This window comes from Drosophila navojoa, chromosome 5 (genome assembly GCF_054131105.1).
Source record: "Drosophila navojoa isolate 15081-1374.11 chromosome 5, UAZ_NAV_1.0, whole genome shotgun sequence".
NCBI classification, from domain to species: domain Eukaryota; kingdom Metazoa; phylum Arthropoda; class Insecta; order Diptera; family Drosophilidae; genus Drosophila; species Drosophila navojoa.
This window is the reverse complement of record NC_142893.1, coordinates 15,027,668-15,052,823: the sequence shown is the minus strand read 5'-3', so window position 1 is coordinate 15,052,823 and position 25,156 is coordinate 15,027,668. Positions and strand designations below refer to the sequence as shown.

The 25,156-nt window shown below is 34.0% G+C and overlaps 2 protein-coding genes across 5 annotated transcripts in view; one reads left to right on the top strand and one right to left on the bottom strand.

Annotated features, from left to right (window-relative positions):
• a (arc) overlaps positions 1 to 25,156 on the top strand; it is a 58,374-nt gene that overhangs the window by 7,568 nt on the left and 25,650 nt on the right. For all 4 annotated transcript variants that reach the window (XM_089261589.1, XM_018103128.3, XM_089261590.1 and 1 more), the window contains one exon: positions 21,725 to 21,790. The gene's annotated coding sequence lies outside the window, so the exon portion shown is untranslated. The remainder of the gene's footprint in view (positions 1 to 21,724; positions 21,791 to 25,156) is intronic.
• The window catches only part of LOC108652947 (tRNA pseudouridine(38/39) synthase), a 44,709-nt gene continuing 27,522 nt past the window's right edge, over positions 7,970 to 25,156 (bottom strand). The window contains exon 6 of the transcript XR_016197002.1: positions 7,970 to 7,986. The gene's annotated coding sequence lies outside the window, so the exon portion shown is untranslated. The remainder of the gene's footprint in view (positions 7,987 to 25,156) is intronic.

Sequence of the window (25,156 nt, the reverse complement as noted above, 5' to 3'; positions counted from 1 at the left end):
AAGCCTCTGACTTTGGTAGTTCATATCTTGTGGACTTTTCATCCGATTTTCGAGTGTAATGCCTTGTTAGACGCGTATTTATGCGTAGTATCAGTTTGCATTCAAAAATAGTCATGGAGTTATAAGGTTTCGGACGAATGCACAAGACACCGAAATACACCCAAAAATACCAAAAAAATACTAAAAGTTAAGCCTCTGACTTTGGTAGTTCATATCTTGTGGACTTTTCATCCGATTTTCGAGTGTAATGCCTTGTTAGACGCGTATTTATGCGTAGTATCAGTTTGCATTCAAAAATAGTCATGGAGTTATAAGGTTTCGGACGAATGCACAAGACACCGAAATACACCCAAAAATACCAAAAAAATACTAAAAGTTAAGCCTCTGACTTTGGTAGTTCATATCTTGTGGACTTTTCATCCGATTTTCGAGTGTAATACCTTGTTAGACGCGTATTTATGCGTAGTATCAGTTTGCATTCAAAAATAGTCATGGAGTTATAAGGTTTCGGACGAATGCACAAGACACCGAAATATACCCAAAAATACCAAAAAAATACTAAAAGTAAAGCCTCTGACTTTGGTAGTTCATATCTTGTGGACTTTTCATCCGATTTTCGAGTGTAATGCCTTGTTAGACGCGTATTTATGCGTAGTATCAGTTTGCATTCAAAAATAGTCATGGAGTTATAAGGTTTCGGACGAATGCACAAGACACCGAAATATACCCAAAAATACCAAAAAAATACTAAAAGTTAAGCCTCTGACTTTGGTAGTTCATATCTTGTGGACTTTTCATCCGATTTTCGAGAGGAATGCCTTGTTAGACGCGTATTTATGCGTAGTATCAGTTTGCATTCAAAAATAGTCATGGAGTTATAAGGTTTCGGACGAATGCACAAGACACCGAAATATACCAAAAAATACCAAAAAATACTAAAAGTAAAGCCTCTGACTTTGGTAGTTCATATCTTGTGGACTTTTCATCCGATTTTCGAGAGGAATGCCTTGTTAGGCGCGTATTTATGCGTAGTATCAGTTTGCATTCAAAAATAGTCATGGAGTTATAAGGTTTCGGACGAATGCACAAGACACCGAAATATACCCAAAAATACCAAAAAAATACTAAAAGTAAAGCCTCTGACTTTGGTAGTTCATATCTTGTGGACTTTTCATCCGATTTTCGAGTGTAATGCCTTGTTAGACGCGTATTTATGCGTAGTATCAGTTTGCATTCAAAAATAGTCATGGAGTTATAAGGTTTCGGACGAATGCACAAGACACCGAAATACACCCAAAAATACCAAAAAAATACTAAAAGTTAAGCCTCTGACTTTGGTAGTTCATATCTTGTGGACTTTTCATCCGATTTTCGAGTGTAATGCCTTGTTAGACGCGTATTTATGCGTAGTATCAGTTTGCATTCAAAAATAGTCATGGAGTTATAAGGTTTCGGACGAATGCACAAGACACCGAAATACACCCAAAAATACCAAAAAAATACTAAAAGTAAAGCCTCTGACTTCGGTAGTTCATATCTTGTGGACTTTTCATCCGATTTTCGAGTAGAATACCATGGTAGACGCGTATTTATGCGTAGTATCAGTTTGCATTCAAAAATAGTCATGGAGTTATAAGGTTTCGGACGAATGCACAAGACACCGAAATATACCCAAAAATACCAAAAAAATACTAAAAGTAAAGCCTCTGACTTTGGTAGTTCATATCTTGTGGACTTTTCATCCGATTTTCGAGTGTAATGCCTTGTTAGACGCGTATTTATGCGTAGTATCAGTTTGCATTCAAAAATAGTCATGGAGTTATAAGGTTTCGGACGAATGCACAAGACACCGAAATATACCCAAAAATACCAAAAAAATACTAAAAGTAAAGCCTCTGACTTTGGTAGTTCATATCTTGTGGACTTTTCATCCGATTTTCGAGTGTAATGCCTTGTTAGACGCGTATTTATGCGTAGTATCAGTTTGCATTCAAAAATAGTCATGGAGTTATAAGGTTTCGGACGAATGCACAAGACACCGAAATATACCCAAAAATACCAAAAAAATACTAAAAGTAAAGCCTCTGACTTTGGTAGTTCATATCTTGTGGACTTTTCATCCGATTTTCGAGTGTAATGCCTTGTTAGACGCGTATTTATGCGTAGTATCAGTTTGCATTCAAAAATAGTCATGGAGTTATAAGGTTTCGGACGAATGCACAAGACACCGAAATACACCCAAAAATACCAAAAAAATACTAAAAGTTAAGCCTCTGACTTTGGTAGTTCATATCTTGTGGACTTTTCATCCGATTTTCGAGTGTAATGCCTTGTTAGACGCGTATTTATGCGTAGTATCAGTTTGCATTCAAAAATAGTCATGGAGTTATAAGGTTTCGGACGAATGCACAAGACACCGAAATAGACCGAAAAATACCAAAAAAATACTAAAAGTAAAGCCTCTGACTTCGGTAGTTCATATCTTGTGGACTTTTCATCCGATTTTCGAGTAGAATACCTTGGTAGACGCGTATTTATGCGTAGTATCAGTTTGCATTCAAAAATAGTCATGGAGTTATAAGGTTTCGGACGAATGCACAAGACACCGAAATATACCCAAAAATACCAAAAAAATACTAAAAGTAAAGCCTCTGACTTCGGTAGTTCATATCTTGTGGACTTTTCATCCGATTTTCGAGTGTAATGCCTTGTTAGACGCGTATTTATGCGTAGTATCAGTTTGCATTCAAAAATAGTCATGGAGTTATAAGGTTTCGGACGAATGCACAAGACACCGAAATACACCCAAAAATACCAAAAAAATACTAAAAGTAAAGCCTCTGACTTTGGTAGTTCATATCTTGTGGACTTTTCATCCGATTTTCGAGTGTAATGCCTTGTTAGACGCGTATTTATGCGTAGTATCAGTTTGCATTCAAAAATAGTCATGGAGTTATAAGGTTTCGGACAAATGCACAAGACACCGAAATTTACCCAAAAAATACTAAAAGTTAGCCAAGCCTCTGACGAATGTACAAGACACAAAAAATACAAAACAATCAAAAATATTGCAAAAAATATTCGCTGTATGGCCAAAATGTATCTGTATCTGTATCTATATATTTATGTTTAGCTACTTATACTGCCTATATGAATTCCTGTTTTATGAGTCGATGACTTCAGGCACATCAAATTGAAATGCGCTCTGACCGCCTTTCTTTCACTGTGTTGAATAGCCCGCTCTGTTCTGACCCAAATGGGGCGATGCAAGTGGCCAACAGCTGTGACGAAGCATAGATATACATGGATATATATACACATACATAGCTAGATAGATGTATAGATAGTGGCAACAACGGATTCTACTATGGCATTAGCGTGCGAGTCGACACAACAAAGGAAATGGCTCATTGCATGTAATCAGCCAACTAAATTGTATTTCATAGATAGCGAAAGCATATTTCGCATCTGATGGTGATTTAATTCAAGTGGCAAGTGTAAGCGATGGAGAGAGAGGGGAAGACTGAGTGATCTAGTCTATGGCAATTGCCCAACAACGGACACATGTTGTCAAGCTAATAAAATAATGCTCTGTCTCTCCTCATTCTATGCCAACAATCTATTAAATGCAATTCGCAGCAGCTACTGCATCTGCATCTGCATCTGTAACTGCAATAGCATCTGCATCTGCTTTGGTTACTGGAGCTATAGCTGAATCTATATCTTTTGCGCTAAGTGTGCTGGATGTGCGCACATAATGAATCACAATCGTCGTCAGTTAAGCTCGGCTTATCATTAATCAAATTAGCTGCACCAACAACAGCAACAACAGCAACAACAACAAAGCACTTGCTGCTGCTCGATGCATGCTGCACAGTGGGTGCTCATCATCATTAATGTGAAATAAAAAGCGATTCTATTTGGGCTTCCATCAAATGGAGTGGCAAATGTACTCGGAATGTGAATTAAAGCGTAACATTAAATGATTTGAAACTGATGTAAAAGAATTGCCTGAAACTGGTTTTAGATTCGTTTCAAGTTTCAAATATTTGTTTGGTTATTAAAGTTTTTCTCTTGGTTGTTCCCAAAAGAAGTCGAGAGTACCTTAACAGTTGTAGTATTTCTTGAAGCAGTATATAGATCATGCACCAAAGATACTCAAGATAAGTTCGTATTCAGTCTTTAAACCAAAACATTTATCTAAAGAGTTTACAGCAACTGATTAGTGATATCTGATACGTGACATGTATGTATGGATGCTAAGATATCTCCCTAACAATCTTCCGACTTTAACTTCAGCATAGAGAACATCTCAGCTTTCATTCAAGAATCTTCTTGCAGGGAAATCTTTTTATCTTTTATCTCATATGCGTATAGTTTGTATTCATTTAAATAAATTTCTTTATCATTTTTAATTGTTTTTCAACCACTGTGCGCTCAGCCCACATTTATAGCAGCCGTGTGCTTGAAACTAGCTTTTTGTGTAATTTATCATATGCGTTTTCTATGCGGAGTATTCGAGTATCCAGAATCCAGAATCCGTTGCCTTTTAATACTGTCACACACACACATACACGGACAGAGACACACACTCACACACATTGTATGTCGGTCGTGTTTGCTCCTCTGCCTTTTATAATGCATTTATGGTGCAATTTGTTTGAATTAGCGCTCGGATCGTGAGCGGTTAGCGCGACTCTTGTCGCTTTATTTGGGGCGTGTGCGACGTATCTGTATCTGCATCTGTATCTCTGTGTCACTGTATCTGTACCTGTATGTGTAGCTGTATCTCCATTTGTATTTGTCTTTATATATCTGATTCTGTATTCTCTTAGCATATATGCATATGTGAGTATTATTTAGATATTTGTATCTGTATCTGGTATTGGATATATAGATGTATCTTTATATATTGGTAATTGTATCTTTAGATATTTTGTATCTGTTTCTCACTGAGTCTTTGCTCTATCTATATCCCACTACCCGTATACCCAATTTGCATTTATTACTACATTTTTATCCACATATCTGTGTCCATCTTTCTAACTGCATATGTTTGTCTACCGCTATCTTTCTTCGTATCAATCTATATGCTTATTAAAGCATATCTCACACATCTTTAACTGAACTGCATCTATTAAATCTATTATGCAAGCCAGTAAACAGTCAGTTTAAAGTAAAAGTAGCTGCCCAGCCTAACCCAGCCCAGCCCAGCCCGTTGCAGCAGTCAACAGAAAACTTCCGGGTAAGACGTTCGCTTTGTCTCGTTGTCTTGCCCAAAAGTTTTCTCACTCTTTTTCGGTTCGCATTGAATGTGACTGACTTACAGCAGTGCAGCTCTTATCTTTCTCTTATCTCACGAGCTACATGTTAATATTTGCATCGGTGGCTGTTATGGGTGTTTATTATGTTGTCGTTGTGGCTAACTGATAAGCATGACGGCAGCACACCTTCATCTCCCAAAGGTGAGATACTCGCCGATGCCTTTCAGTCTGCCAGCAGCGAACGGCTCACTCATCTGACAAAGAAATGTTTTGCTTTGATAATTGCATCTGGACTGCATTTATTATTCAATGAATCGCCTTTGTTTATTGTTATTGTTTGTTTGCATTCAGCCATTTTTCCCTCACATTCCATAGATGCCCAGACAGCAGCAACAAGTGTAGAAATTCTACTCTGGAAGTGGTTTTTTTCCTCTAGGTTTGTTTGCAAGACGATTTGATTCCTATGAAAAAGGAGAATCTGGATTTGATTTGCTTGGATTTACCACATAGAATTTTCCTTTCGTATTATTTACTCTTAAGACTTTAGTTGATTTGCTAACAAAAGCAGAAATGTGGGTCAACTGATTGTCAATGGACCAAAGTCTTTGTGTGTTCATTTGAGATCTACTTTTAGTAGCAGTTCCGTTTCCTTCTATTCTCAGAGGAAATGGATTTAATACTATGGCACTGTGTCATTTAGGCAAATATTATCTTTCCTAACTATCTTTCGCTCGGTTCAAGTATCTCTAAGTGTACTATCGCAATCGAAGTATTTAATTCAACTGCAGCTGCAATGGACCTCTGATTGCTGCCCCGGTGACTATTATGTTATATGATAAATAGATAGGTCGAAATTGATAGATATATAGTAGATTGATGATGTATATAGAAATATAAATATATATAAGATTGATATATGTATAGAAATATAACTAGAAATGTAGCAGTAAAGGTTGTTTGAAGGATTGTTTAAAATGTAGCTAGAAAATAGCTAGAAAAAAGGCTAAAAAGTCAACTCGAGATAAATTGATTGCTAAACAGATATAAACACAGATTGCTTAAGCGAGCTAAAAGATGTTTAAAAAGATCGTTGGAGAGCTAAATAAAACCTAGATAAATAGTTATAAAGCTAGTTGAAAAGTTCACTATAAATCTAGCTATAAAATAGCTAAATAGATAACTCAGCAAAAGCTATCACTAGAAAGGTTAATAGATAGATTGATTTTGTATTCGAAAGCTTCGCATAGGGAAAATTACTATATAATATCCAACTTTCATTAAGCTGCAGGCTTGAGGTCATTTATTTGTTAATTATCAGTTACTAAACAACAATAAAATGAAGATGTAGAAAGTGGGTAGATTTATCGGTTGCGTTATATGGAGTTACCTAGTTCTATTCTCAACATGCAGTTTGAATCAACTCTTATAGCTGTTAGCTATAATCAGTTGATAATTCTATGGTAAAAACTTTTGAGCAGAGGTACGAAACGAGGGTAATTACCTTAATATATAGAAAATAGATATTAAAGATTTGGTGTTGGAAATTAACCTGTTAAAAGACTTCCAATCAAATGGCATCTGGGGAAATATGGAAATACTTGCTCTGCTGGAGGTTCTAGAATATACATGATATATCATTTATGATAAGAGTATCATATATTCGGTACTCAAATTTTAGACAACCGAAGATTCTCGTTCTCATTTCATAAATACTGCCCTACCCTGCCCTACCCTGCCCTACCCTAGAGCAATGAAACTGTGCTTATTATTTGAGTAGAGGTGTAAGACTGTTTTAGACTTTCGCCACAGAAAAGATTTTAACTATATTTTACTTATATGTATACATTTATTTTGTTGTTTTTTTTTTTAACTCTCACTTAAATGTGATTAAAGAAGCGCTGTTAAAAATATGTTTAATGGTCGAAAAAGGTGCGCTAATTATGCAAATTGAGCAGCAACAGCAACAACAACAACAAGTGTTTGCCTCGAGGCGCAGCAAATGATTTGCCAGTCGAAGTAGCCAAAGCAAAAGCAGAAGCCAAAGCTGAAGCTGAGGCTGAGACTGAGTTAGAAGCGTGCCAAAGAACTGGACTCTATTGATATCGAGGTAAAGAGAGCGCAGTTAGAGCCATTCTGTTCTAACGTTTTCCTTCTTCTTCTTCTTGTTTTGTATCTGATAGATACACTCGCAGCAGTGGGTCAATTCGCTATGCTCCACTCTCGCAATCAATTTTGCCAACAGACTTTGTGGGTTTTTGTTCTTGGACTTGGCTATGCCCAACACGTAGCACGTCCCGCTATAGAGCTCTGACTCAAGCTGTTGCCATGATAATGAGCATTTCTCTAGTTACTTTTGTTGCTTTCTATGTACTCGACTCGCGTTGACTTTGTGAGTTTTTAATTAATTTTTAATACACTCTGCCCACACACACACACACACACGCACTGGGCCTGAGCTACCGAGGAACTCCTCGTTTGCCTCAGCTACCTCGGCGCATTCATTATTAATTTTCCTTCATCATTTTTGTTGTTTCTTTGCCTGTTTTGTTGTCGTTTTGTTTTGGGCAACGTACACGGGCCTTGCACGCCTTTAGCCGGAATGTGTGACCACAACGTCCGAGGGGCCACTGGCTCGGGTTGGCTTTTGTTCAATTTGTTGGCTGGCCATCATCAAATTTTTTTATTTTCTTTATATACGCATACGTATACAGTGGTTGTAAAGCTAAAAAATAATAATATAATATATATAAATGGTAAAATTATTCATGTATGTAATAGAGAATAAATGATACGAAAGAGATTATTAAAAATATAAAAATTCCATTATTTATTATTTATTTAAGAAATAAAAAAATTCAAAAATAATAATAAATAAATATATTTAAACTAATATTAATTTTACAAAAATAAATAAATAAATTTATATTAATATTAATTTAAAAAAAAAATAATAATAATAAATAAATAAATATAAATTGATATTAATAAAAAAATAATTATAATAATAAATAAATATTTTTAAATTAATATTAATTTAAAAAAAAATAAATAAATAAATTTAAATTAATATTAATTTAAAAAGAAATAATAATATTAATAAATTAATACATTTAAATTAATATTAATAGAATTAGAAAATATTCTAAAAAATATGTATAGTAAAAATAAATAAATAAAAAACAAAACTAAAGACAAATAAAAATAATATTCTTTTTAAATAAAATGTTTAGTACAAAACTAGCATATAATATGGATAAAATTAAGATGAATTTAATCAAATATAAATATTTTCTGATATGCCAACCGCAGTTTAACTAATATGCTCCACTCCCATTCTGAACAGGTATATAAATTTAATATAATTTTATTTACATTTTAAATATTCATAATAATCATTTGAATAACTTAATGATTTTTCCCGATATATTTACAACCTCAAATTACTTTCGTTCCACTGTGCAACTTTGTGATAAATGCATTATTTTTTTATGTGCTGCCAGTTGGCCGATATCAGCGTATATAGTACATACGTATGCATATGTATGTATGCTCACGTGGTATGTATATCAAATATACATAAAAGAATTAATAAATTGTAACATTAAATTGTTATGTTGGTCCGGTGGCCGCCCTGGGGGCGTAAGCGATTTGTCTTTGGTTAATTTCTGTAGCGCTGCTTCTTAAGCCTCGAAGTACCGCTAAGAAGGCCGCCGACTCGGATAGCGGCCCACCAGGTCCTGGCCTCCATATATCACAGTCTCCCTCTGTGTGTGTGTGTGGGCCGAAAAAGAAATGAGTAAAAGAACGAATGAGAATATTAATAAATGCAGACCTCTTCAGTTGGGGCTAATAAAGTAATTAAAGTCATGACACCGCATGATTTTTTATGGCCAAGAATCAGTTCGTTTTTTGGGTCGTGTTTTTGGACTGTGAGTGGAGAGTGAAGGGAGTCACTGCATAAGTCACATGATTGCATTTGAATTGAATTTTATATATAGTTCACTCTATATTCATAATCTGAATAAGAGTAGATTAGTTTTGGAAATAGAGGAGATGGAGGCACTGGGTGGATAAAGTATTCTAATTATTCTATGATACATAAGATTGATTATGTTCATGATGTGAGTAAGGATATATTAAGGATATATAAAAGTTAATTGAAGATAGAATCTGGATCTTATTGTGTTTATGAAGAGAATAAGAGTATATTAGCTTTTTATCAAGTTCAATTACAACAACTTTAATGGTATGAATTATGATAAAATATCATTATTATCTCACAATCCAGTCTTTCATTTATTTATTTAAATACTTCTCATCATTGTTCCTCGAGTGAGTATTACTCAGTCGCTTACGCCCGACTGTAAAGTTCTTATTCGCTGCTTTCAAAGCTAATTGAAGTCTGCTAAGTGCGCGCTATAATAATTTTCACTTCATTTTCGCTAACTGCAATTGCAACACTTATTAATTTATTAAATTCAGCGAAAGCTCTATAATCATGTCTCGGTCTCGGCTTTATTTTTATTGTTCTGTGGCTTTGAAATGGCTTTTAAATATGCATTTGTTATTGTTTTTGTGAGTGTGTGTGTTTTTTTTTACAGTCTGCGGCTTCAGCTTATTTTTTGTTAAATGTTTTACTTTCGCTCTTGTTTTAATTGCCGCCTGCTCAAGATAATCATGATGCGAGCATATGATAATGATGTTTGTTATTTATGATGCGCAGTCACATTACCAAATTCTCTCAGCTTTGGCTACGTCTGCTGCTTCTTCTTCTTATTCAGCTTCGTCTTCTGTAGCTAATGGTCACGTTAATGTGACGGACAACGAGCGTGTGAACTTCATTACAAAACAACCAAGAAAAACGAGTGAGAGAGAGAGAGAGAGAGAGAGAGAGAGAGTGAGCAGCGGAAAAAAGCTCACGTGTTGCACAGTCGCTAACGTTTTACCTGCGTTAGAGTTGGCCGGGTGAAAAAGCTGGAACAGCTAGCTGGGCGAGGTCAAGTTCATGCTAGACAAACTTCTTTCCCAACAAAAGATCCATTGCTGGATGAATACTAATAACTGTTGTAGCTGAAGCTAATTATGATGTAAAGTAAATCTAGATTTATATACATATATGTATGTATGTAAAGTCAGAATAGAATTTCATTCTGAAAGTTGTCTATAATAAAGTTATATTATATATTGAACTTCGTTGTCAAAGTTCAGAGTTTACAGTTTGTTATTAGCCAATAATTGGGATTTATTCATGTCACTTGCAGTTTTTGCTTAGAGCTTTGCTTTTAAATAATATTCAGAATACCATGTGAAAGTGGGTGAGTGGGGTATATTGATTTGATTCAAATATAAAAAGAAAGTCTAGTTGAACATTTTAAGTATATAAATATATTCTTCAAAGCAATCTATAACCCAAAAAACTTTTGTCCTACTCGTCTACCTATATAGCTCTAAAAATAATAAGATCTACAGACTTGGGTCTACGTAGCTCTACGATCTACAGTCTTATATGTTGGTCTACGATCTACCGACTTATATATAGCCCTACCGAATACGCTCTGCCAGTCTATCGCTCTGGCTCTCTTGAGGGTGCTCTTCCAGGGTATCTGCTAGTCGAGCAGTCTGCCTGATTGCCAAAAATGTGCTGCTGCTACAAGTTGCTACTCGCTCTGTTCGATGCTCCAGAAAACGATTCCATTTAATTGCAATGCTAGTCCGTTGGCTTTGTTTCCCCCGCGGCTTAATTGCAGCTGTCAGCGTTTGCAGGTAAACGTAACGCATAAGTCCAAAACATTTTCAGCAATAACAACAACAACAACAACAACAACAACAACAGCAACAGCAAGAAAACTGTTGAATTTCTTTGGCCAGTTGAGTTGAGTTAGTGACTCTGGCCACCAGCAATTGGGTCAGCAGAATGATGACAAGGAAATGTGTTAATGATAGTGAATGGCGTAATTAACCAGAAATGTTTCTCTTTACGTTTTAAATGCGAATCGCATGCCCGAAAACGTATTTATATGACGGTGTCTCTTTACCCTCCTGAGCACTGCGAGAGCAACTCGAGGAAATTGCAGGAATACGTGACATAGTAACAGCACTCAAGGAGATCGGAAAAGTGCCGCAAGCTAAATGCTATTCAATTACAAATGAAAGAGGGAATTGTATTGTAAACGGAATAAATGAGACGGGGGGAAAATAATATACAATTAAATGTAAATAAATAAAACAATATTGCCAATATTTTATATAAAAGTCAATAATTTATATATAAGTGACTAAATGAAAATTGGTAATATTTAATTAATTATATAATAATAATAATTTATATATAAAAATAAATAAACAATTTATTTAATTAATAATATTAATAATATTAATAAATAATAATAATAAATAAATAAATTAATAAATAAACAATTTATTTAATTAATTATATTAATAAACTAAATTAGTTATTAATTAATAAATAAATAAAACAATATTGTTAATAATTTTAGTAATTTATATAAATAAATTAATAAATAAAAATAGGTAAATATATAAATAAATAGGCATTTAAATATAAATAAATAAATAAAACAATATTGTTAATAATTTTAATTATTTGTATATAATACATAAATAAAAATATGTAACATTTAATTATAATTTTAAAAAAGATATATAAAAATAAATAGACAAGTAAAAAATAATTAAATCAATATTTTTTATAATTTATTTATAATAAACAATATTTATTTATATATAATAAATAATAATAAATAAATAAAACTAGGTAATTAAATAAATATTAATTAACATATATAAGCAAAAATATCTAATGGAAAAGAAACACAATTAAAACTAAACAAATATTTTAAATAAATAAAATTAAATATATTTTATATATTTATGCGCATTGTAAATAATAAATTTATGAAATATTTAAAGTCATCAATAGAAAAATTCTAGTTATTCTGCCATATATTAAAATTTTTTTATTTATTTCTCTAGAAAGATCTTTAGAATCATGGAAATCTCTTTTTATTTTCCACACATACATATTTTAAATATTTGGTAAACATTTTTTTGTAACACTCCAGACACAGACTTATTCATATTATTTACCTTGAGGCTGCACACCGGGGCTTCTCCTTTTTTTTCTGTGTGTGTGTGTGTGTGTGTGGTGTATAAATTTAATAACAACAGTTACAAATTATTCAGAGCCCCTAGCGAGAAACCCATTCAAAAATCATCAACAAATTAATGTCAAAATAATAACAAATTAACTGCAACGGAGAGAGAGAACGAGAGAGAGAGAGAGAGAGAGAGAGAGAGAGAGATAAATATATGGAAATATATACGTATATATGTATTTATAACAAACACACACGAAACTGAAATGACAGTTGACAAACGGTAAAAATGTGGCCAACAGCAGCAGCAGCAACAACAACAACAACAACAGCAACAACAATAATAACATACAACATTAGCCTCAGCTTAGCTTGAGTTTATGACGTTGACAACTTTGAAAGGCGTCAACTTTTGTTGTTGTTGCTGTTGCTCTTGCAGTTGCTGCTATTAATGTTAACGGTTAATTGATGAATGTTAATGCTAATGTTATTGTTAATGTTAATGGTTTTCCAAGAAAACTCAGTTCAGGTCAAAAAGGGAGCTGCCAAGTCAATAGGTTTAGCCCCCAGGTACTAAGAGTGAGAACTGGAACTGGAACTGGAACTGGAACTGGAACTCTAATTGTTTACAGCGCGTGTCAAGCTGATATGATAAATGAAATAAATAGTTTAGGGCACTTGTTAAAGGCAGTGCTAGAGCATGTGTTTGGTTAGCTAATAGAATTTTTAGAATTTATTTAAGATTAATTATGCGAGTCATCAATGAGAGTTTCTATGGCAAAGGGAGTTGAGTTTCAGTAATTTGTTTTTTGGGTACACTGAGATGGAACTGCTGAAGGAACTGATCAGGCTTGCTATGAACCTTATATACATACATATATTATATACATATATCATCTATCTGTATATATAAAATGCAGTAAACTAGATTATTATATCCCAACTCATATTCGAGTACCTATAACTAGCATAGATTTAACTACATACATATATCTTCTATTAACTATACCTAAGCATATCAAACATATTTTGCATATACTTCCTCTATGTCCTTCCTCTATATTGAAGAGCAAACAAACTCTCGGCTTGCCCTCTGCAATCATTCTTAAGTGAACGGAAGTACGTACTATAGATTCGCTTCAGACTTTTAACAAGTCTTTCCTCGAGACATCAATCAAGTTGCGCGCGTCTATAGAATTTATATGTTTGACTCAATAGATTGGATTGGAGTTGAAGTTGGTGTTGGAATTGTGGGTTGGGCTTAGGGTTTGCTTGGCTTTCCTCAATGTTTGGCTTGTGCGAGGCGCTTCCGTTTGCCGGAGTTCGATTGGGGCAAATGCAGAGCCAAGTCAAATAGACGAATAGTCAAATCTTTACACAAAAAAACCAGCTCGTGGCACATCGTAAGCCTTTCGAAGCCAAGTGCAAGTCGCAATCAAGTCGCGCATTTCCGCTGGCAGAGCCCAAAAAAGGCATTGAGCAATTATTGCTGTGGCTATGAAAAGCAAAAGCAAGAAGCAAACAAGCAAAAGGCAAAAAGGCAATAAGCACTAGCAAGCATTAGTAGAGGCAGCAACAACAACAATAACGACAACAACATTGTGTTTATATTGCGCCCACTAATATCCATGGGCCGGTCTCTTGTGAAAGGCAAAGACCGGTCAATAGCAGCAATAACAAATACAACATACAACTTCAAGCAGACAACAACAACAACATCATGCAACTTCAAATTGTCAACACTGCAGCACTTGCCGCACAGCCACGACTTGAACATCAAATCGAATGCCTTCCTCGACGAGGTCTACGGCCTGCGAATGCGTCTATGACTCTTGTGTGTCTCGAATTGGGGTTTCGATTGGTCTGCGCACTGAGGGGACTTCCAGCTGCGTAGACAGCGCGCAGACATCGCCAGCAATTTCTGTTTGCAGTTCTCCAAAATGAAGCAAAAATAAAAGATAAAAAAAAATAAAAAATAAAACAACGAAGCGAAAAGTTGATTTTAGTTCGAGTCGCCAGACGCATGCGCTGCTAGCTGAGCGAGCTAGTTAGTTAGAGCGACTAAATGTAGAAATATAAATAAAATAATGTATAATATAATAATAAATTAATGTAATTTTATTTACCTAGTTAAAATAACCCTTTACTAGATTTTCTTTATATAAAACTAAAATAATTTTAATATTTTTATATGACTTTCATATCCTAGGGACAGCTCTATCTGCCATTAGAGCACTGCAAACTAAATGACATAGTCCATATGCCCAGCCAATGGCTATTAAAAAAAATCATTGCAGTTTTTGGTCGCCTCTTTTTACTATTTTTTTGTTTTTGGCATGCGCCGCGTGAAAAACGAAATGAAAAGTTGTCGATGGTTGTTGCTGGCGTTGTCGATGCTGCCGTTTGCTGTTGCTGCTGCTGCTGCTGCTGCAGTTGTTGTTGTTGTTGTTGTCGATGTTGCAGCCGTGGCCAGCTTGCCGGCTAGCTGACTGAAGGCTGCAATGCCAGCAAAAAGCATTTGAAAATGGAAAGTCGTTGTTGCTGCTGTTTTGCCGTCTTTGCAGCAGTTGTTGTTGTAGTTATTGTTGTTGTTGATTTCGTTGATTTTTCGGCTGGGCAGCAACCGGTTGCATTTACCAACATTAGAGCAAATGCAATAAGCTGTTGCTGCTGCTTGTTGTTGCTATTGCTGCCATTGCATATTTGTATTATTTTTATTAGTTTTAAATTTATTATTTATGTATCTTTGGCGGTTTCGCTGCTAATTGGCTGCCAAAGTGCACTACAAAATGGGTATTACAAAAAAAAAAAAATAAATAAGAACGCTGCAATTGCCAACTTGGCAATACTCTGTGCAGACAGCAGCCAAAGACAGGTGTATAAAGCTGATCAAGCTGAAGATGGGAGGCTAAATTTTAGTGTGATTTTGTTCATCATTCTCTTTCTCTTTTGCTCTCCATCTCTCTCTCTCTCAGTCGCCCTCTCTCAATTGTATTTATTAAAATATTTTAGCTTGATTTCTAGCGCATTTGTTTTATTTCTCTATGACTCTTTCTCTTTCTAATTAATATTAGCTTCTATATCTCTCTCCATTTATATTTCTCGCCTCCCTTACTCTCTTTCTACATTTGTTTCTTAGTCGCTACATTCCTTTTCTCTCTTACTCTTTTTCTACATTTGTTTCTTAGTCTCTCGTTCTTCCCCTTTTCATACTCTGTCTGTCTTTCCTCTCTCTCTCTCTTCCTATTTCTCTCACTGTCTACCTCTCCTTTCCTCACTCTTCCCTAGTTTATTGACTGCAAATTGAATTTCCGTCTCTTTAATCTCGCCAACCAATATACCCGTTTGTCCCCATACCGCAAAGAGCATATGAAAAATGTTGTAAGTGGCCGTTAGAAAATTTTTATTGCAAATCTTTGAGATACCTAGGAAAACCTGTAGACTATCTCTCTCAGTCTCTCTCTCTCTCTCTCCTTCTCTCTGTGTGTGTGCTTGACAGCTCTTATGAAAGCGAAAGTATGAAATTTGTACTTTGGAAAAAAGCGAAACCCCCTCAACTATAAAAAAAAAAAAACAAGCAAGCAAGCAAGCAACTGCCTGGCAAGTGGTCCATAAAGAGCTGTTATTAAGAGCTGTGGAGGGAGACCCATAAATAGAAATTCGCAACTCTCGGCTAAAGTTATATAAGCGAAACGCCGTAAACCAACTTTGACTTATGGCGCTATTCAAATTGCTAATTCATAATTTGAGAAACTGATCAACTGACCAACTGATCAACTGATTTAAGCACCGCATCCATATATAGTGCCCATATGATACTTTTATGGCAAACAATGGGCGGGCTTAATTAAGACTTTCAATAGTTCGATTTCATAATTAATGTTGGGAATAATTTGATTAAGTTTATTGTAGCGTGATTTCAAAATCTTAAAGAATAATATAATAAAAATAAAATAATAATAATTAAAAAAAAAAAACAAATGATTATATAAAATATATATTTATAATTTACTTGAATAATTTTACTGGCAATATTTATCAAGTTTTTTTAGTTTGATTTCAAAGTCTTTAAAAATATTTATGTATTTTATTTATTTGGCATAATTACTTAAATATTGAATAATATTTTACCTGTTTTCCCATATTTATTTCCCAATATTTTTCTTCAAATAATTTATTCATTTTAATTTATGCGCAAAAAACTGCAAATATGGCATGAGTTTATGATTGTTTATTTTTTGGTTTAATAAAATAATAATTTAGGTCTTAAGCTGTTGACCGTGACAGATTTTGTTTGTTATTTATTAAATCAAGTTTGTGCTGGCATATAGGAAATTTGTAATTTATGTTGAAGATTTTATTATATGCAGAGTGGGCTTATATTGAATGTGAATAATAGAGGAAGCTAATTAAGCAATTATAATAAAAAACTAAAAAGAGGACAAGAAGATATTGTAATACAAAAAATTATTCAAAATAATTAAGCACTAAAATTAAAATGGATTTAGCTTAATAAATTCTGAATATGCCGGAAACAAGTGTACAGAGATTAATGATAGGCAAATTTCTTTTTTTTTTAAGTATCAGAACTTATAATTTGCCGACAAGTAGTCAATAGATGCTTTTATATTAACTAAAAATTAATTTTTCATAAAGTGCTCTATTAATTAGCATTCAATATTATTATTGCGCCATTTAACTTAAAATGTATAATAGACTTATTATAAAATTTAATTATTTATTTATTATTATTATTACAATATTTACAATTATTATTATTTTGTATTAAATATATTTTTTCCAAAATGTAATGCAATTATTATTATTATTATTATTTTTGCTTTTTTATTTTTATTTTTTAATACAATTACCGTAGATTTCCCATCTCAACATGTTACCCCAGAAAATAATTATTCTATATCTAATTCTTGTATTGCTACACACAAACCTCATGATGATCTATCCGAAAAAGGCAACTACAAGTGCTTAAGCCACCCACAGGTGAAGAAACACCTCAGCTCATCTACGCACTTTCATTCGCCACTGTCGGCTATGGATTTTCACTTGCGCATCTTCGCAAAACACTTATCAATAAAAGTATACGCCCACTTGGATATGCATAGTTGTATATGTAATTACAAACAGTTACACACACACACACATGCAGATTTATGATTTCTTAAGAGCTTAGACGGCTTATTCACTTGAGCATTCCATTCGATTCATGAGTATTACGCGTATTTCTCTCAATCATGACGATTTTGCTGTTAAATTTATTTATTTATTTATGTTATTTTTTTTTCTTAACTTTCACTCGCAAGAGTGAGAGACGTCTCACTACCTGTCCGTCTACCTGTTTATCGATAGACAACATTAATTAAAACATTATATTCCCATTATAAATTCAGTTGATTTTTGCTATTTGATGTGGCGGCAACTGTTGCTGCTGCTGCTGCTTCTTCTTCTTCTTCTTCTACACTTTTCCACGCAATTCATGGTGTGAACATTTACTTTACAGCTGCATTTCTATGAATGTTTCGTTTTTTTTTTTGTTGCGTTAATTTTCGCACTTGGCAATGACGCCGCTTGCTGGGTTTACGCCTAACGGTTTTCTGTTGGTATGGGAAATGGTGAAAAGCGTTAAGGAAAAGCGACAAACGCAGACAATGGCCAAGCGAGCACACAAACAAACAAATGAACAACATGCATAACATGAACTACAGTTACCCACATATAAAGCCTAACCTTCAGTTTCCGTATCAAAGTTTTCCGTTTTACGAACTGTTAAATTATATAATTCGCATTGCATTTGATTAATGGCATTAGGAAATGATGCATAAATGAGCAACAGCTATTTTCAAGTCTATAAATATGAGATAGATTTATTTGGAAAATAACTACACAGAAAATGGTAATAAAAATATATATTTATGAGTAGCAAAAGCTAACTTGGACTTGCTTTTAGCTTATAAATTATATATATAATATATATATAAAAGTTATAATTTTTATTTGAGCTTAACGTTATTTTAATAAATTTATATACAATTTTTTATTATTATTTTTAAAGTAATATAAAATAAATATTATATATTTAATATTTTTAAACAGATATTTAAAACATAAACAATATGAGCTGAAAGGTTTTTAAAAAATTATATGAAACTAATTATTATTATTTTTAAAGTAAGTAACAAAATATTATATAAATAATATTTTTAAACAGATATAGAAAACATAAACAATTTGAGCTGAAAGTTATTTTAATAAATTTATATAAAATATACTATTAATTTTTTAAGTAATTTAAGTACAAATATTTTATATATTTAATATTTCTAAACAGATATTTAGAACATCAACATCAACATCATTTCAGAGCTCTGAAAACTGTTCAAATTATTTTAGCATCAATTTAATCTATTTTATATAATAAAAGATATTATTTTTATTTATTTTTTTTTTTTGTTTTTTTAATCACATTTTTGCAAGTTATTTTTATTTAATTTTTCTTTTTTTGTTTTTAAATCACATTTTGCAAAGTCTTGTTTTTGTTCTTTAATTTGATTTATTTTTATTTATTTATTGTTACAAAGAATTAAATCTAGATAACAATTTTTAAGCCAGAGCGACAAAGGCCTTCAGGCAGTTTATTTTAATGTCTGCAAGAAATATTCTAGCAACAGTTGCAAATTAAAGTTTTCATCAGAAGTTGAAAAAGAATTTTCTTTTACTTGGAGTCTTTTTTGGTTATTTTCTTCGCCATTGCTGTTGGCCATATTGGCCACATTGGCCACATTGGCCAGGAGCACACATAAATCAGAAAAGTTCATTAAGACAACTGCCAAAATCTATGAATATAAATCTAAATGCAATGTCCAATCGCCGGCTCATGCGCCTCCTAGTTAAAGCCAATGCCAACTACGTGACGACCCCATGCGCTGAAATTATAGCAGAATGGCTAGAAACAACGGCAACTGGCAGCAGCCCACTGAGCCAACTGAGCCAACTGGCAGTTGGCAGCCAGCGAAATAAATAACTCAATTTAGGAAAAAGTGTTAACTTGAAATTTGCCAATAAATCAATGGAGAGGCTGGAACAGGCCGTTCCGGGTCGGATCGGGGCGGGGCAACTGGCAACTGGCAGCTGGCACCTTGTGATTAGCAACCGAGCCCGAAACCTGGCGATTGCTAATCTCCAGCCAACTCCTTAAACGCTGATTTTTGAAAAGCGGAAGACTTTTCAATAAGCTTGGCCAAGAGCCGAGCTCCAAGATTGGGCAGCCGTCACTTGGGGCTGACAGACAGACAATAAACTCGGTGATTTTTATTTTCGTTTTCTGCCTTTGACTTTTTATTTCCTCCTCCAGCTACTCCCTCCCTGCTTTTGTTGCTGTTTATTTTAATTTGCTGTTTTTTTATCTTTATATATATATATTTTTTTTTCTTGTTTTTGTTGATGTTTCTCGGTGCTGTCCAAATAATTTGGCTCACTTCACGCCTGTCACAGACGCGAAACTCAGATCTTTATCGCGCTTCATGAATTTACAAATAAACCTCAATTAAAATTTTGATTGAAATGAATGCAATGGTTCGAGTTGTCAGAGATGTCAACATTTAAATAGTAGCAGCAGCGGAGGCCGCTCGCCTTAATTTAAATAACTGTTTAGCCCTTGCTCAAAACTGTTATACTCGCATTCGCACTCGCACTGGGGCCGCGTTTTATATGCGTAGCCTAATGCCGTTTCGGTTTCTGGTTATGCAAATCTCCCTTGACTCTCTTCTGTTATACTTGTGTGTGTTTGTTCGTCTTGTTGTTCTACTGGCAAATCTCTGGATAAGCTTAGAACTGTTATACTCGTACATGTCTAAAGTAATCGACTGATGGTGAATACATCTTAGGCTCTTGTATTTCTAGAGCAATTCTAAAGGGCTATTCCACATTTTATTATTTGCGCACAGCTCTTCTGATTCAAAACTGTTATACTTGGGTATGTTTAAATTGTTCTTACTTCTAGTTGCATTTTATTATAGTCGAATACCACGAAACTAATGCTTAATTGAATTCACTTAAACAAATTTGTTGATATGAATCTATTAATCCGGAACTGTTATACTCATGTAGACTTTAAATGATTCCCAATCCAGTTAATATATGTTTTACTTGCTTAGACTGATTGTCTAATCCGATTCTGAATACAGTTTGTTTTCTAGTTCTTCTGGAAAAGCCCTTAACATGCTCTTATAGCTCCAGTCATTCAGATTCTGAGCTCTTATCTTTTGCCACTCTAGCTACTTCTGTTATACTTATTATTTATAGTTTTATATATTTAATATTTTGATATATGTACATACATACTTATTATTCTAGTGATCTGCATGTTTCCTTATTGTAAATCCCTTTGATATGCTAGTTCTATTTTGATATTTACTTAAGCAGGATTTGCTATTGGATCTCCTCTCATATCTCTCTCTAGTTTATCATATATCTATGCTAAATATGAAGCCTATTCTACTTCAGTTTTTTTGCCAAATCTATTAATATACTAGCTCACTTTGGTAGTTCTCAGCTTAGTTCCGATGTACTCGAGCTATATTTCCGAGTAAATCTGAGCTGATTCCGATTTGGCTGCAGGTTCTGTTAGCTCAGGCTCGTTGCCAGCGAGTGTGCCAATATGAAATAAGTATATGTAGTATATATATAAAAATATTTTGTATATATTGCTTAAATCCAACCGGTTCTTGGCTTCTCGAGCCGATATTATTATGCTGTAACCGGTTTACGAGCCGCTTATATTTATTCCTTTTTTTTTTTTAAATTTTATTCTCTGCGTTTAAATATTTTGTATTTGTGTTTTTTTTCTTTTTTTTGTGAAATATTTTGTTTGCATTTCAAGCGCATTTGACACACAGACGCCGAGCTTGGTTCAAAGTTCCGCTCTCCAGTTCATCTGCACAGATTCGTTAACTGTAAACAGAGTTTCTGTTTTTTCTTTTCTTTCTTCGGAGCTGTTAAGCTCTTGCGCTCATTTCGTATGGCAAATTCAGTATAACGGCGTGGCGATTCACTCAGTTCGGTCTTTTGTTTGATTACAGCACCCAACAAACACTTCACGCTCCCGATAAATTGTGTAAACTCGTCTATTGTCCAGTTGGCTTATTGAACAGGTGCCGCAGTCGTTAGCATAATGCAAATCGATTTCAGACTTGCCTAATACTATGTTAGAGAATCGTTCGTATACCTTAGTTAAAGAGCTAAAAATATTTGTGAGAGAACTTTGGTTATGCAAATTCTGAAAATATTTGATAATCTTTTATTTACTTTATTTACTTTTTTCTCTTTCAGCTTGTGCTATGCTCTTGGACGCGGAACATCATAATCATCAACCCAATAATCATAATCAGCTGAGAGGTAAGCAAAATATTTGCACAAAAGTTGATTTAGTTTTTTTTTTGTTTTTTGTTTATGCAGCAATTAAAATAACATTTGATGGCAATTGCTAATGTTAATATTTGATTTCACTCAGCGAGCAGCCATTGGCCAGAAAATAAACAACAAAAATGTTTATTAACAATTTTGCGCCTTCCGCTTTTGGGACAAGTTTTATAAGGGGGAAGTCTTCAAATATGATCGATAAACTTGGCTATTTAATGATTGGCGGAAACATTTGAATTAGCTGAAGTATTTGACTGTTAGCTTAAGCCTCTTATGAGCGTTCAGTTGGTTTTTTTTAGTTTTTTTTTTTAGTTTTAGTTTTAGTTTGTTTGTCATGCTCCAGTTATGCCTAAAATCAAATTATCAAAGCTTGAATGGCTAGGGACTGCTGAAATGACTTTCCAAAGTCCGCTTTACTTTGCTCTTACCTCAGCTATTCTATGGCTGTGACTCCCCCTTTCCCCACTCCCTCCCCCTCCCCTCTCGCTCTTCTTCCACTCGACAATTTGTGGTTCTGCTCAAATGCACATAAACAACTTGGGGCCAGTCGAACGTGTTGGTTATTAAAACTTGAGAAAACTTGACAAATGACAAATTTAGCAACACAATAAAAAGAAGCAAAAACAAAACGCAGAAACACAGAAAAAGAAAAGCAAAGAAAATGTAAAAGCGAGAAGCAGCTGTGAACGTTTTAAGCGAGTGGAAAATTGCTGCAAATGTAAAGTGAAAATCTACGAAAAGAGAGAGAGAAAATTTAATAAAAAAAAAAATTATTATTTTAATTATTATTAAATCAAGCTTGAAATGGGCGTTAAGTGAAATCAATGAATGTTTCTGGAATTTGAAATGAAACAGAACTGAGACAGAGATTGAAAATATATAGAGCTTGACTCTAAAGTAAGCTAAACTCTTTGGCACCCAAAAAGTACTCGGAAAACAAGTTAAATGTAGCTTAAGTGATATTGCCTTGTTGCTCTTTTATTCTAGTTTTAGATTCAGATTAAGCACAACATAAATAAAGCTGCAAAAAAGAAGTAAATTCTTGTTTCTGTGTTAAATTTATTTAATTAAATTTTGTTTGCCTTGAGTAAGAAATTTATATTCAGCTGTTGATTTGCTTGTCTGTCAAGAATTTTAGAATATATGGGAGAATATTTCTATATTCCCCTATATAAATATTCAAACATTCTTTCTAACTCAGCTCACTCAGCATTTCTTTGGGGACTCTGCCCTGATTAACTACTGTCCACAGTTTTCAAACTTATTTCATTGACTTTCATTCGGAATTGACTTGAAAAAAAAGAAAGAATCGACTGCATGAAAAAGGGACATTTAACTGGGATGAGTCAACAGTTTTCATTCAGTATTCCTACCGTCCGATGAGTCAAGTCGAATCGAGTCGTGCGCAGACTTTCAACAAGCAAAACAAATGTCGAAAGAAATTAATTCGAAAATGATTTTTGTTTTTTCCTCTTTCGATTTTCGTGGACTTAAATAGCTCTTTAGTGTTACCCTTTGCCTGGCCAGCGCTTTGTGGCACTATCATAATCATTATTCTTGTTGCTATTTAACTTGACTGTGCCCCGGGCGACCTGAGTTCCCATTCTCAATCATTATTTGAAGTCTCTGAATTTTCATTGTTTGCCGCAGGCTTTGTTCGATTCGTATTCAGTTTTTTTTTTTTTTTTATCTTTTTCGCATTCATTTTTCTCTTTATGTTGTCAACACAATTAAAGCAAATTGCCAATTGTTGTCCAACACCTTTGCCATGGCTCAAACAACAAACGAAGCCAAAACAAACAAATTTGGTCAATTCATAAATAGGAAACATAAATAAATTTGTTACAGTTTTTCGTTTTTTAGTGTTTTTATGATTATTTTTAGTGCGTGGCCCGCAGCTTTATTGAAAAAATGCAAATCTGGCAGCTATTTCAAAAGGGCCTGATTCGGAATTTATAGATCAGTGAACAAAGCTTTTAGTAGGCGTCGCACAGCACTCAATGTCTGCTGCTTGATTGTGCAAGCTGTTCCTCTAGGAAAATGTTCTAAACGACTTTCACACACACACACACATACACACATACACATCGACTGATTCTATTGAATCCACAGCACTTTCTAGGCATCTCTTAAATATAGAAAATCATTGCGCTTTGTAGTGCATCACGTTCGCATTTACCAAATCAAAATGGCTTTAATTAACAATTTATGCGCAGCCGGGTATTTAGTTATTATATATATACATACATAAACGTATATATGTGCATATGGTATCTAGCAAGCCCTCAATTTGATGCCCCATCATCATCATCATCATCATCATCTTCCGTTCAGTATTCACATCGATTCTTAGCTCTATAATCGCCGGCTACTGTTGCCTGTTGCTCAGTTCCCTCCGCCTCTGGCCACGCCTCTGGTCTGTGCCAACCGTTGTCAACCTTGCCGCCTCTGAACATTCTGTCCAGTCATGCTTAATTATTATGATTATCAATGTTTTATGCTCTATAATTGCCGTTGGCTGCCGTGACTTGGGTCTTCTAGCGGCCACACCCCGTCAGCCGCGTCCAGCCCCAAAAACTAGGCCGTCTGTTGCGATTGTCAACTCTAGACTAAATTCGAGACTTTTCCTATATATATCGCACTGCATTTGCTATTGGTTACGTATGCTACGAATACGCTTATGCAATCGCTCTTGGCAATTATATGGCTTAGTGGCCGGGCTAAAAGTCAGCCTAACGCCAGCCAGCAGCCACCAGCCTAGCACAGTGGCTAGCCAGGTCGTAGTGAGTACACTCAGCAGCAGCTTCAGCATTTGCTAAAACAACACTGTGCTACAAATTCAACACAGACTCTTGCAGCTACTCTCAAGGCTGTTCTAGCCACACTTTTTGCCTCATCAAAAATCGTCAAAGTCGGAAGTTATGTTGACATTTAAGCATAGCCTCAGCTGACAGACAAAGCGTTAAAATTCGTATAAAAAAACAGCAGACAAAATATGTATATACATATATATATTTTTTTTTATAGCGCCTTGAACCAAATCCGTTTATTTGCAAGCTTAAGTATTTTGTAAAATTAAAAAAATTGTATGTATGATAAATTATGCATATAAATAAAAATTTAAAAAATGCTTTACAAAATAAATACAAAAATATATATACATACATTTTATTTAAAATAAAAAAAAAATAAATATATTTAAAAAAAATATTTTCAAATATAAGTATAAATATTAAAAATGTTAAACAATTTGTTTGTTGGATTATTTGTAAATTTTTTCATGCAATGAAATTTAATTTTTAATATAAAAATAATAAAAAATGTATTATATTTTTTATAATA